The sequence below is a fragment of the Tamandua tetradactyla genome, chromosome 6 (assembly GCF_023851605.1).
Source record: "Tamandua tetradactyla isolate mTamTet1 chromosome 6, mTamTet1.pri, whole genome shotgun sequence".
Classification (NCBI taxonomy): Eukaryota; Metazoa; Chordata; class Mammalia; order Pilosa; family Myrmecophagidae; genus Tamandua; species Tamandua tetradactyla.
In genome coordinates, this window is record NC_135332.1 from 124051826 (window position 1) to 124061837 (window position 10012).

Sequence of the window (10012 nt, forward strand, 5' to 3'; positions counted from 1 at the left end):
CAACCCTGGGGCTGCAGGTCATGGAGCACACTCTAATATTGAAGTGGTAAAGCATTTAGAACATTTCCTGGCACACAGTTTGCATTGGATAAATTTAATTATACTTTCACACAGTTGACTTGGCAGGGAAACTGGATTAAAAAGCCAACAATTTCCCCTCCTTCTTAATCAGATGTTCTCTGACAATACTGCATCCTTGAATAGCATTCTGCTTCTTTCTGAGTTCATGTTGAACGTGTATATGGATAGCGTGGTTTTCATTCGTAAAACTACTAATAGCAGTATTTGGCAAAATCCTTGGATTTATGGTATCAAGCCATATTGAAAGGCCAATACCGTGTGCCTAGTAGGTATTTGATAAATATTTATTGGATGAAAAAATGCCCAGACTGTCTAAATAAATTGTTCCTCTAAGAATTAACAGGGTTGTTGGAGCTCTGCTTTGCTTTAATTCACTGGCATGTATGCCAAATCACTATTTTGAGAACGGGGCAAATTGTGTTCTAAAATCCAAAGTATGTTATTCTAGTCTAATTGCATTAGAAGCTAATGGAATGCAGACTTCAACCCAATACTTCGTCTCCCTGTGCACGGCAGCCTGTACGTCTCTACATGCTAATGGTGCCCTCTACTGGTCAGAAGCAAGTCAAATCCATGGAGCTGCAAAATCCGAATTCTGAGAACTAGAATAGTACGCATCTGCCTTTAATGAAGAGAAAGTGACTGTCCAGTAACTGCCACAGCTGGGAGAGGTGGTCCCTAGGCTGACTGTGGAGTAGTTCCCAGGTAAAGCTGACCAGGATCCCTAGAGAAGAAAGAAAAGCTTGTTATAGGACCCATTTCCTAAATTCGTAAGCACTAACTTTAGCAACTATCCCCACCAACCTTTCTTTACATTAACCGGATCATCATGCCTTCAAACTCCTCCTCCTTTAGGTTAATTATATTGTCAACAACTACAATTAAGATTAATTGTATTGTCAACCCTTTCCACCCTCCCCATTCCACCTGCCAAACCAAAACTGTCCTTTGGAAAAATCTGGAAAAACAAACAAGTCCTTATGTTAAGGCCAGTTGCTACTGAGCATGAGCAGTTTCTCTGTGGTTAGATCTTCCCATGTATATCCTCTTTTTAACTTTTTTTTCTTCAATTTTTTTTGTATATTTATAGAGTTCTACAATCACCATCATGCAATTTTAGAAGAAAAACTGTATGCCCATTGGCGGTCGCTCCCCATTTCCATTCCCCCAGTTCCTTGCAGCGCTAGGCAATAATCTGTTTTCTTTCTCCATGGACTTGCTTATTCTGGATATTTTCTATACATAGAATCATACACTATGTAATCTTTTGTGACTGGCTTTCATTTACCATGTTTTCAAGGTTCATCCATGTTCTAGAATGTGTCAGTATTTCATTCCTTTTTCTTGCTGAATAATACTCCATTACATGTATAAACTGCTTTTCATCCATTCATCAGCTGATGATCGTTTGGATTGTTTCCACATTTTGACTATCATGAGTACTTAAGAGTTACTCCCCTTCCTTTTTTTTTCCCTCTCTGCTTTTATGATTTCTAAGCCTTCCTAGAAGCAGGCAGAGTAGTAACCTTATTACATAATTCATGAAGTTTAATTAAAAACCACCCAATTAGTCAAATAATAGAGTATTTTTCTTCATGTAGCAAAGTGGAGACAATAGAAGAGGTCTGACAGAGTTCCCATCCTTGAGGAATTTTCCAATCTAGTTGGGGAAAAAAATAAAATTCCAACTCAATATCACAAAGATGCCCAAATAGCTTCAGCAACTCCTCATTGTCTACAAAACAGTGATTAAACACTTCCAAATTCATGACATAGAATTTGATAATATTTGCCTGCACACTAGGATAAAAAAAGGAGGCTGCTGAGGTGAGGCCCCTAGCCTGACCTAACTCACTCTTTCCTCTCATAATTCATGGGAGCACTCCAGGGTGGCAGCACACCATGGGAAATTGGCCAACAGGCTAAATTCCAAACTTTTTTGCTTGGCATTCAAGACCCGTAATCTACCTTTCCAAACATGTCTTCCATGAGCCCTCAATATCCAAGAACTTTGCTAATTAACCATCTTCAGAACATTGCACACTCCCTAGAAGATGTGCCTTCCCTAAAATGAGCTCTTGGTACCTATTTATTGACTGGTTAATTGATTCGCACCCCCACCCCTTCTCTCATATAATTCACTCCAATCATTCAAATCTTACCCATCCACTGAATTGTATAATTGAAAGTGGTTAAAATGGGAAATTTTGTGTTATATATGTTACCACATGAAAAAATTTTTTAAAACCATAGAACTGTATAACACAAAGAGTAAACCCTAATATAAATTATGGACTATAGTTAATATAATTATAATAATGTTCCTTTATAAGTTGTAACAAAGGTACCACACTGTTCCAATCCAACTTTTCCCCAATACCAAAGAACATGCCTGGCAGAAGTTACCCATGCATTTAATTAGGACATACTAACAACAGAAGATTCTTCTCGATGGTGGCCGGTTGGGAAAAGGAAGTCAGTGTTCCTCACAAAAGAGAGAGAGAAAGGAGTGTCATGGGAGCGGCTTATAAAGGTTTAGGCCCACAGGGTATGACAACAGAGTTTTAGCAGTGTCTCGGGAGATTTGATTAGGGGAGGAGAGTTTTAATGACATGTCCCCCACTGACGGGCTCTGTTGACCTTTAATGTCTGTCTTGGTCCTGTAGGTAGCTGCATGCAGTGACTTGTTCTCGTGATGGAGGACGGGGGCCCAGGCCCTGGGTCCTCATGCCCCGCCCCCCCACACACACACACACAGCAGACTGTGTTGACTATAAGACAGACATTGCATCCATATTCCACAAAACAGCCTAACACTAGGAGTCCGCCCCATAGAGATCGCAACCCTGCAAAGTGATGAAAACCTGTGATTTCATCTTAAATGAGATTCTTTTCCATATTTTCCAGTGTGTTGAATTCTGCCAGGCCAGCAGGGTATGTCATGCAGTCCACTTCACATGGGTCAGTCCAGGCAGGCTGGTGACACCTGACAATGAGAGTTGCGTGCACACACAGCCTTGAGATTTCTTGTGCACATAGGTTACCACAGAAGCCCATGGCGGAAAGGTATTTGCTATGATGCCAAGGATGAAAAGAAAGATGTTTATGGGGAACTTTGAGAGGCAAATATTACTGATCTAGTAGAATACAAGCCAAATTTCCATTAGTAGACAGAAGGGCTCCTGGAAAAGCGGTGTTACGAGGGGGGTTTAGATACCACACCGTTTCCCCCTGCAATTGCAGGGAGCCTTCTGGAGTCAAGTCTACCATTAGCCTAGGCCTGGTGAGTGTCCACATACTCTGCCTTGAGGTATAGGGGATCCTGGGTTGGTTACATATACAATGTTTGTCATTTTGTGTGTAAACTGTGGTCTAATTGTTAAATTTTGGATGACTCTGATACCCCATGGACTTAGGATTCCCACACAGAGTGGCTGCATCAGCCAGGTTCTCAGCCAACTGACCTTATTTTCCCCAATTTCTAATGCAAGAGCAAGTTATTTCCAATACCTTACTGTAAAGCCATAGTGTTGCTTGTTCTTTTACCTGAATTTGCAGCACCTTCGTGGGCCCCACCATTACCAGTACAATAGGAGCGGGAGCAGCTGCTAGGGGCCGTGATTTGAGGCTGGTAGGGCCAGATACAACCAGTGTGTCCACTGCTGCAGAGATCACTTGTTATTTTTTAACTGCTCTTTTAAAAACCCCATTCATCCAATTAGTGCAAATGTGCTAAGAAATGACCATGATGATGAGTATGCAACTATGTGACAATATTGTGAATTACTGATTATATATATAAACGGAATGATCATAAATTAAGAATGTTTGTGTTTGACTTCCAGGTCAAGATGGAGGCTTAACAATGTGCGCATTTTAGTTTGTCCTCTAAAACAACTACTAAATAACCAGAAACAGTACAGAACAGCTCCTGGGGCCACGTCAGTGACCAGACACACAACATACCCCAGATTGGACCAACTGGACCGGCTGCAAGCCCCCACAGAACCGTGAGTTCCCCAAGCCGCAGTGGCTGGCACCCTACCCCACAGGCTGTTTCCCAGAGGGGAAAGGAAAGAGATTTTACCAGCAGCAGGGACTGAGCATAATCAAACGCCAATTGTGGAAGTAATTAACAAATTCTGACTACTGAAAATAGGCCCCCAGCTCAGGGGATCCTGGTCAAAGTGGAGATTGCTCATTTTTGCCCTGGCGCCAAGGGGGCAGGGCTGACGGAAAAAGGGAAAAAATAAAAGAAGGAAACAGAGGTTTTTGTGGCTGTGTATCTACAAAGGCTTGACTGCCTTTGGATATAGCAGCAGGACTTCTCAGGCTGCAACGGCCCCAGGCATAGGCAGAAGTGAGCTCTTTTGGGGGCTTGTCTGGAGCCTGTGCCTTCCCCATGGTAGGGGTGAAGCCCAACTTAGGTGGAATTCCTCCCGCAAGGAATTCAGACACCAGGGCTTGGTAACTTGAAGCCATTAAAACCAGCCTACAACCTCTCCTCTGTCTCCACCAAGCCCCCAGCAGGGAGAGTCCGCCAAAGTTAAAGGTACCGCATCATCTTATACTGGTGGGACCTGCAGGCAGATGAGCGCCACATACTGGGCAGGATAAGAAAAACAGAGTCCAGAGACTTCACAGGAAAGTCTTTCAACCTGCTGAGTCTCACATTTAAGGAAAACCAATGCAGGTGACTCTTTCCACCTGATAGGAGGTCAGTTTGGTCTGGGAAAACCTGGCTGAGGTCTATAATGTCTAGATAGACCCTCCTAAGGGTGGGGAGGGGAAAGGTACCATACAAGCAGGGCAAGAAACAAGAAAACAAGAACTGAAAAATTCTCCTCTGTTAAACAAAACTTAAGCTAGAGGTCCAGAAAAAGCTGAACTGAATGTCAAAGAACAGATAGACAACAAATTTATCCAGCAAGAAAACCCTAGGTAAAAGAAGTGCAAACAATCTCCAGAATAAACTAATTAAGGTAATTAAATGCCTAGACACCAGCAAAAAATAACAAATCACACTAGGAAAATTGAAGATATGGCCCAGTCAAAGGAACAAACCCACAATTCAAATGATATACAGGAGCTGAAACAATTAATTCAGAAAATACGAACAGACATGGAAAAGCTTATCAAAAACCAAATCAATGAATTGAGGGAGGATATGAAGAAGGTAAGGAATGAACAAAAAGAAGAAATGGAAAGTCTGAAAAACAAATCACAGAACTCATGGGAATGAAAGACAAGGTAGAAGAGATGAGAAAAACAATGGAAACCTACAATAGTAGATTTCAAGAGACAGAACATAGGATTAGTGAACTGGAGGATGGAACATCTGAAATCTGACAAGAAAAAGAAAATACAGGGAAAAAATGGAAAAATATGAGCAGGGACTCATGGAATTGAATGATAATATGAAGCGCATGAATATGCGTTGTGGGTATCCCAGAAGGAGAAGAGAAGGGAAAAGGAGGAGAAAAACTAATGGAGGAAATTATCACTGAAAATTTCCCAACTCTTATGAAAGACTTAAAATTACAGATCCAAGAAGTGCAGCGTACCCCAAAGAGAATAGCTCCAAACAGACATACTCCAAGACATTTCCTAATCAAAATGTCAGAGGTCAAAGAGAAAGAGAAAATCTTGAAAGCAGCAAGAGAAAAGCAATCCATCACATACAAGGGAAGCCCAATAAGACTATGCACAGATCTCTCAGCAGAAACCATGGAGGCAAGAAGACAGTGGGCTGATATATTTAAATTACTAAAAGAGAAAAACTGCCAACCAAGAATTCTATATCCAGCAAAATTGTCCTTCAAAAATGAGGGAGATATTAAAATATTTTCAGACAAAAAATCACTGAGAGAATTTGTGACCAAGAGACCAGCTCTGCAAGAAATACTAAAGGGAGCACTAGAGACAGATACGAAGACAGAAGAGAGAGGTGTGGAGAAGAGTATAGAAAGGAAGACTATGAATAAAGGTAAAAAGAAGGAAAATTAGATATGACATATAAAATCCAGAAGGCAAAATAGTAGAAGAAAGTACTACCTATGCAGTAATAACACTGAATCTTAATGGATTAAACTCTGCAATAAAAGACATACTCTGGCAGAATGGATTAAAAAACAAGACCCATCTATATGCTGTCTCTACTCAAAGGACATGAGGGCAAGGACACAAATGGACTTTTACACACCACTGTTTATAGCAGCATTATTTACAATTACAAAGAGATGGAAGCAGCCAAAATGTCCATCAATAGACAGTTGGCTAAACAAACTAGCTTGGTTGAATAACATAAGTATATGGAACCTTGGGTAAGATATGAGATTTTGTTGGTTTGTCCAACTAGATGCCCCAATGAATCCCAGAGTGATTTGATCAGTGAGCGGAAAAGTATATGCAAAGTCCCCTTTGGGGAATGGTGAGAACAAGGGAAAACTCAACTTCCCCAAGTTGAATTCTTGATATTCTCACAAGCAGTGTGGACAACCAAAGCTATAGACTGGGCCCCCAGTCTTGGGGTTTGTTCATATGAAACTTAAACCTACAGGGGATAAGTCAAGCCTACTTAAAATTAGGCCTAAGGGTCACCCCCAAGAGAACCTCTTTTGTTGCTCTGATGTGGCCTCTCTCTCCAGCCAACACAGCAAGCAAACTCACCACCCTCCCCCTGTCTACATGGGACATGACTGCCAGGGGTGTGGATCTTCCTGGCAACATGGGACAGAAATCCCAGAATGAGCTGAGATTCAGCATCAAGGGATTGAGAAAAACTCTAGAATGAGCTGAGACCCAGCATCAAGGGATTGAGAAAACCTTCTCAACCAAAAGGGGGAAGAGTGAAATGAGACAAAGTGTCAATGGCTGAGAGATTCCAAACAGAGTCGAGAGGTTATCCTGGAGGTTATTCTTACGCATTAAGTAGATAACACCTTGTTAATCAAGATGTAATGGAGAGACTGGAGGAAATTGCCTGAAAATGTAGAGTTGTGTTCCAGTAGCCATGTTTCTTGAGGATGATTGAATAATGATACAGCTGTCACAATGTGACTGTGTGATTGTGAAAACCTTGTGTCTGATGCTCCTTTTATGTACCTTGTCAACAGATGAGTAGGACATATGGAATAAAAATAAATAATAGGGGGAACAAATGTTAAAATAAATTTAGTTTGAAATGCTAGTGATCAATGAAAGGGAGGGGTAAGGGGTATGGTATGTAAAATTTTTTTTCTTTTTTTTTAATTTTTATGTTGTCTTTTTATTTCTTTTTCTGAATTGATGCAAATGTTCTGAGAAATGATCATGATGATGAATATGCAACTATGTGATGATATTGTGAATTGCTGAGTATATGTGTAGGGAATATTTGTGTTTCTTTCTTGTAATTTTTTTTATTAATAAAAAATTTTTTAAAAATTAAAAAAAATTAAGTGAAAGAATGTTTGCGTTTGTTGTTGTATATTTTTTAAAAATTTGAAAATTAAAAAAAAAAGCCCATTCATCCTTTCAATTAACCATGTTGCTGTGAGGTTGTAAGGCAAATGAAACGTCCATAAAACATTGTGTTCAGTACCCCAGGCTTGGGTTAGCTGTCCAGTAAAGGGGATCCCCCATCACTGTCCACATGTGTGGGAAACCCAAAGAATGAACCTAGCTTTTCTAAGCTATGAATTGTAGCTATTTGGTTAGCTGTCCTTACTGGGAAGGCCAGCAACAGTCCAGTGGTTATATTTATGACTGTAAAGGCATATTTTTCACCTTCAGATGAGGGAAGGGGCCCGTATAATCTACCTGCTGCCTGGTGACTGGAATCTTCTCAATCTATTACAGAGTTGATCAGGAAGCAACCTTGGGTATTGCAGCGAATAGGAGGAGCAGGTACCCACAGCATCCTTTAGCTGTTGTCTGGTAATGGACAGCTGAAATTGCTATGCCAGTCTCCACTGAGTTTGGTACCCTCGGTGTCCTGTTTTTCTATGCAGCCATTCAAGAGCCTTATGTGATGTTGGCTCTAGGCTATTGTGCTGGTTTGAAAGGAAGTATGCCCCCTAGAAAAGCCATGTTTTGATCAAAATCCCATTTCATAAAGGTGGAGTAGTCCCTATTCAATATTGTATGTTTGAAACTGTAATCAGATCATCTCCTTTGATGATGTGATTTAGTCAAGAGTGGTTGTTAAACTGGATTAGGTGACGACATGTCTCCACCCATTTGGGTGGGTCTTGATTGGTTTACTGGAGTACTATAAAAGAGGAAACATTTGGGAGAATGGGAGATTCAGAGAGAGATTCAGAGAGAGCAGAGATTGCTGCAGCACCACAAAGCAGAGAGTCCACCAGCCGGAGACCTTTGGAGATGAAGAAGGAAAACGCCTCCTGGGGAGCTTCATGAAATGGGGAGCCAGGAGAGAAAGCTAGCAGATGAAGCCGTGTTCGCCATGTGCGCTTCCAGCCGAAAGAGAAGCACTGACTGTGTTTGCCATGTGCCTTCTCACTTGAGAGAGAAACCCTGAACTTCATCGACCTTCTTGAACCAAGGTATCTTTCCCTGGATGGATGCCTTTGATTGGACATTTCTATTGACTTGTTCTAATTGGGACATTTTCTCGGCCTTAGAACTATAAACTAGCAATTTATTAAATCTCCCTTTTTAAAAGCCATTCCGTTTCTGGTATATTGCATTCTGGCAGCTAGCAAACTAGAACAGCTATGAATTCTTGCTAAATTGTCTATTTCAAAATTGCCAGGTAGATTCCCGGTCCTGGCCTTGGCCTCAGCCCCACCACAGTGACGCTCGCCGAGCTGTTGGTACTCCTAGCCGCACTCTTGGCCACAGGCTCGGGATACTTTGTGAGCATTGACGCACATGCCGGGGAGTGCTTCTTCGAGCGGGTCACCTTGGGCACCAAAATGGGCCTTATCTTTGAAGGGGCCGAAGGCGGCTTCCTGGACATCGACGTGGAGATTACAGGGCCTGATAATAAAGGAATTTATAAAGGAGACCGAGAGTCTAGTGGGAAATACACATTTGCTGCTCACATGGATGGAACATATAAGTTTTGTGTGAGCAATAGGATGTCCACATGACTCCAAAGATAGTGATGTTCACCATTGATATTGGGGAGGCCCCAAAAGGACAAGACATGGAAACAGAAGCTCACCAGAACAAACTACAAGAAATGATTAATGAGCTAGCAGTGGCAATGACAGCTGTAAAGCATGAACAGGAGTACATGGAAGTTCGGGAGAGAATACACAGAGCAATCAATGGCAACACAAACAGCAGAGTGGTCCTTTGGTCCTTCTTTGAAGCTCTTGTTCTAGTTGCCATGACATTGGGATAGATCTACTACCTGAAGAGATTTTTTGAAGTCCGGAGGGTTGTTTAAAAGCCTTTGTCTCATATCTCACTGTTTACCACACAATGTCACTAGTTTCTCTGTTTTTATTTTCTGAACTGTACATTCACAGCTTATGTTTCTTTGTTATTAATAGTTATAAGGGGGGAAATATCTTTTTAGGAAAGTTATAATGAATATTTGACGTTTTATTGGCATTAGTTCTTATTTGAATTTCCCAATATACAGTTTTTCCAGAGCTCAAACACTGTAAATGAAATATAAAAGTATAGTCTTTTTTTCTTTTGTTTTCATAATAAAATGCAGTTTAAGAAATCAGTGCAAGGGCTGATGGTACTTCACTAAAATGACTGCATTCTTTGAATCCCTCTCATGCAGTTCAAGTCATTAAAGATTCTTTTTTTTTTTGAGTTCAAATGCCAGTCTGCATCTTGACATTTTCTGCCAGTCTAACGGGACAGGTCTCTGACTTTGACTTTGGAGAATGTTACCATAGTTGGGTACTTTTATACTTTCTTTCTTGTTTTTACTTTAAGCATAAGACTTACCCCAATATGCATTTCC

General features: G+C 41.0%; 1 pseudogene; it reads left to right on the top strand.

Annotated features, from left to right (window-relative positions):
- Positions 1–3136: 3136 nt before the first annotated feature.
- On the top strand, positions 3137–9741 carry LOC143686824 (transmembrane emp24 domain-containing protein 2 pseudogene; annotated as a pseudogene).
- Positions 9742–10012: the final 271 nt, after the last annotated feature.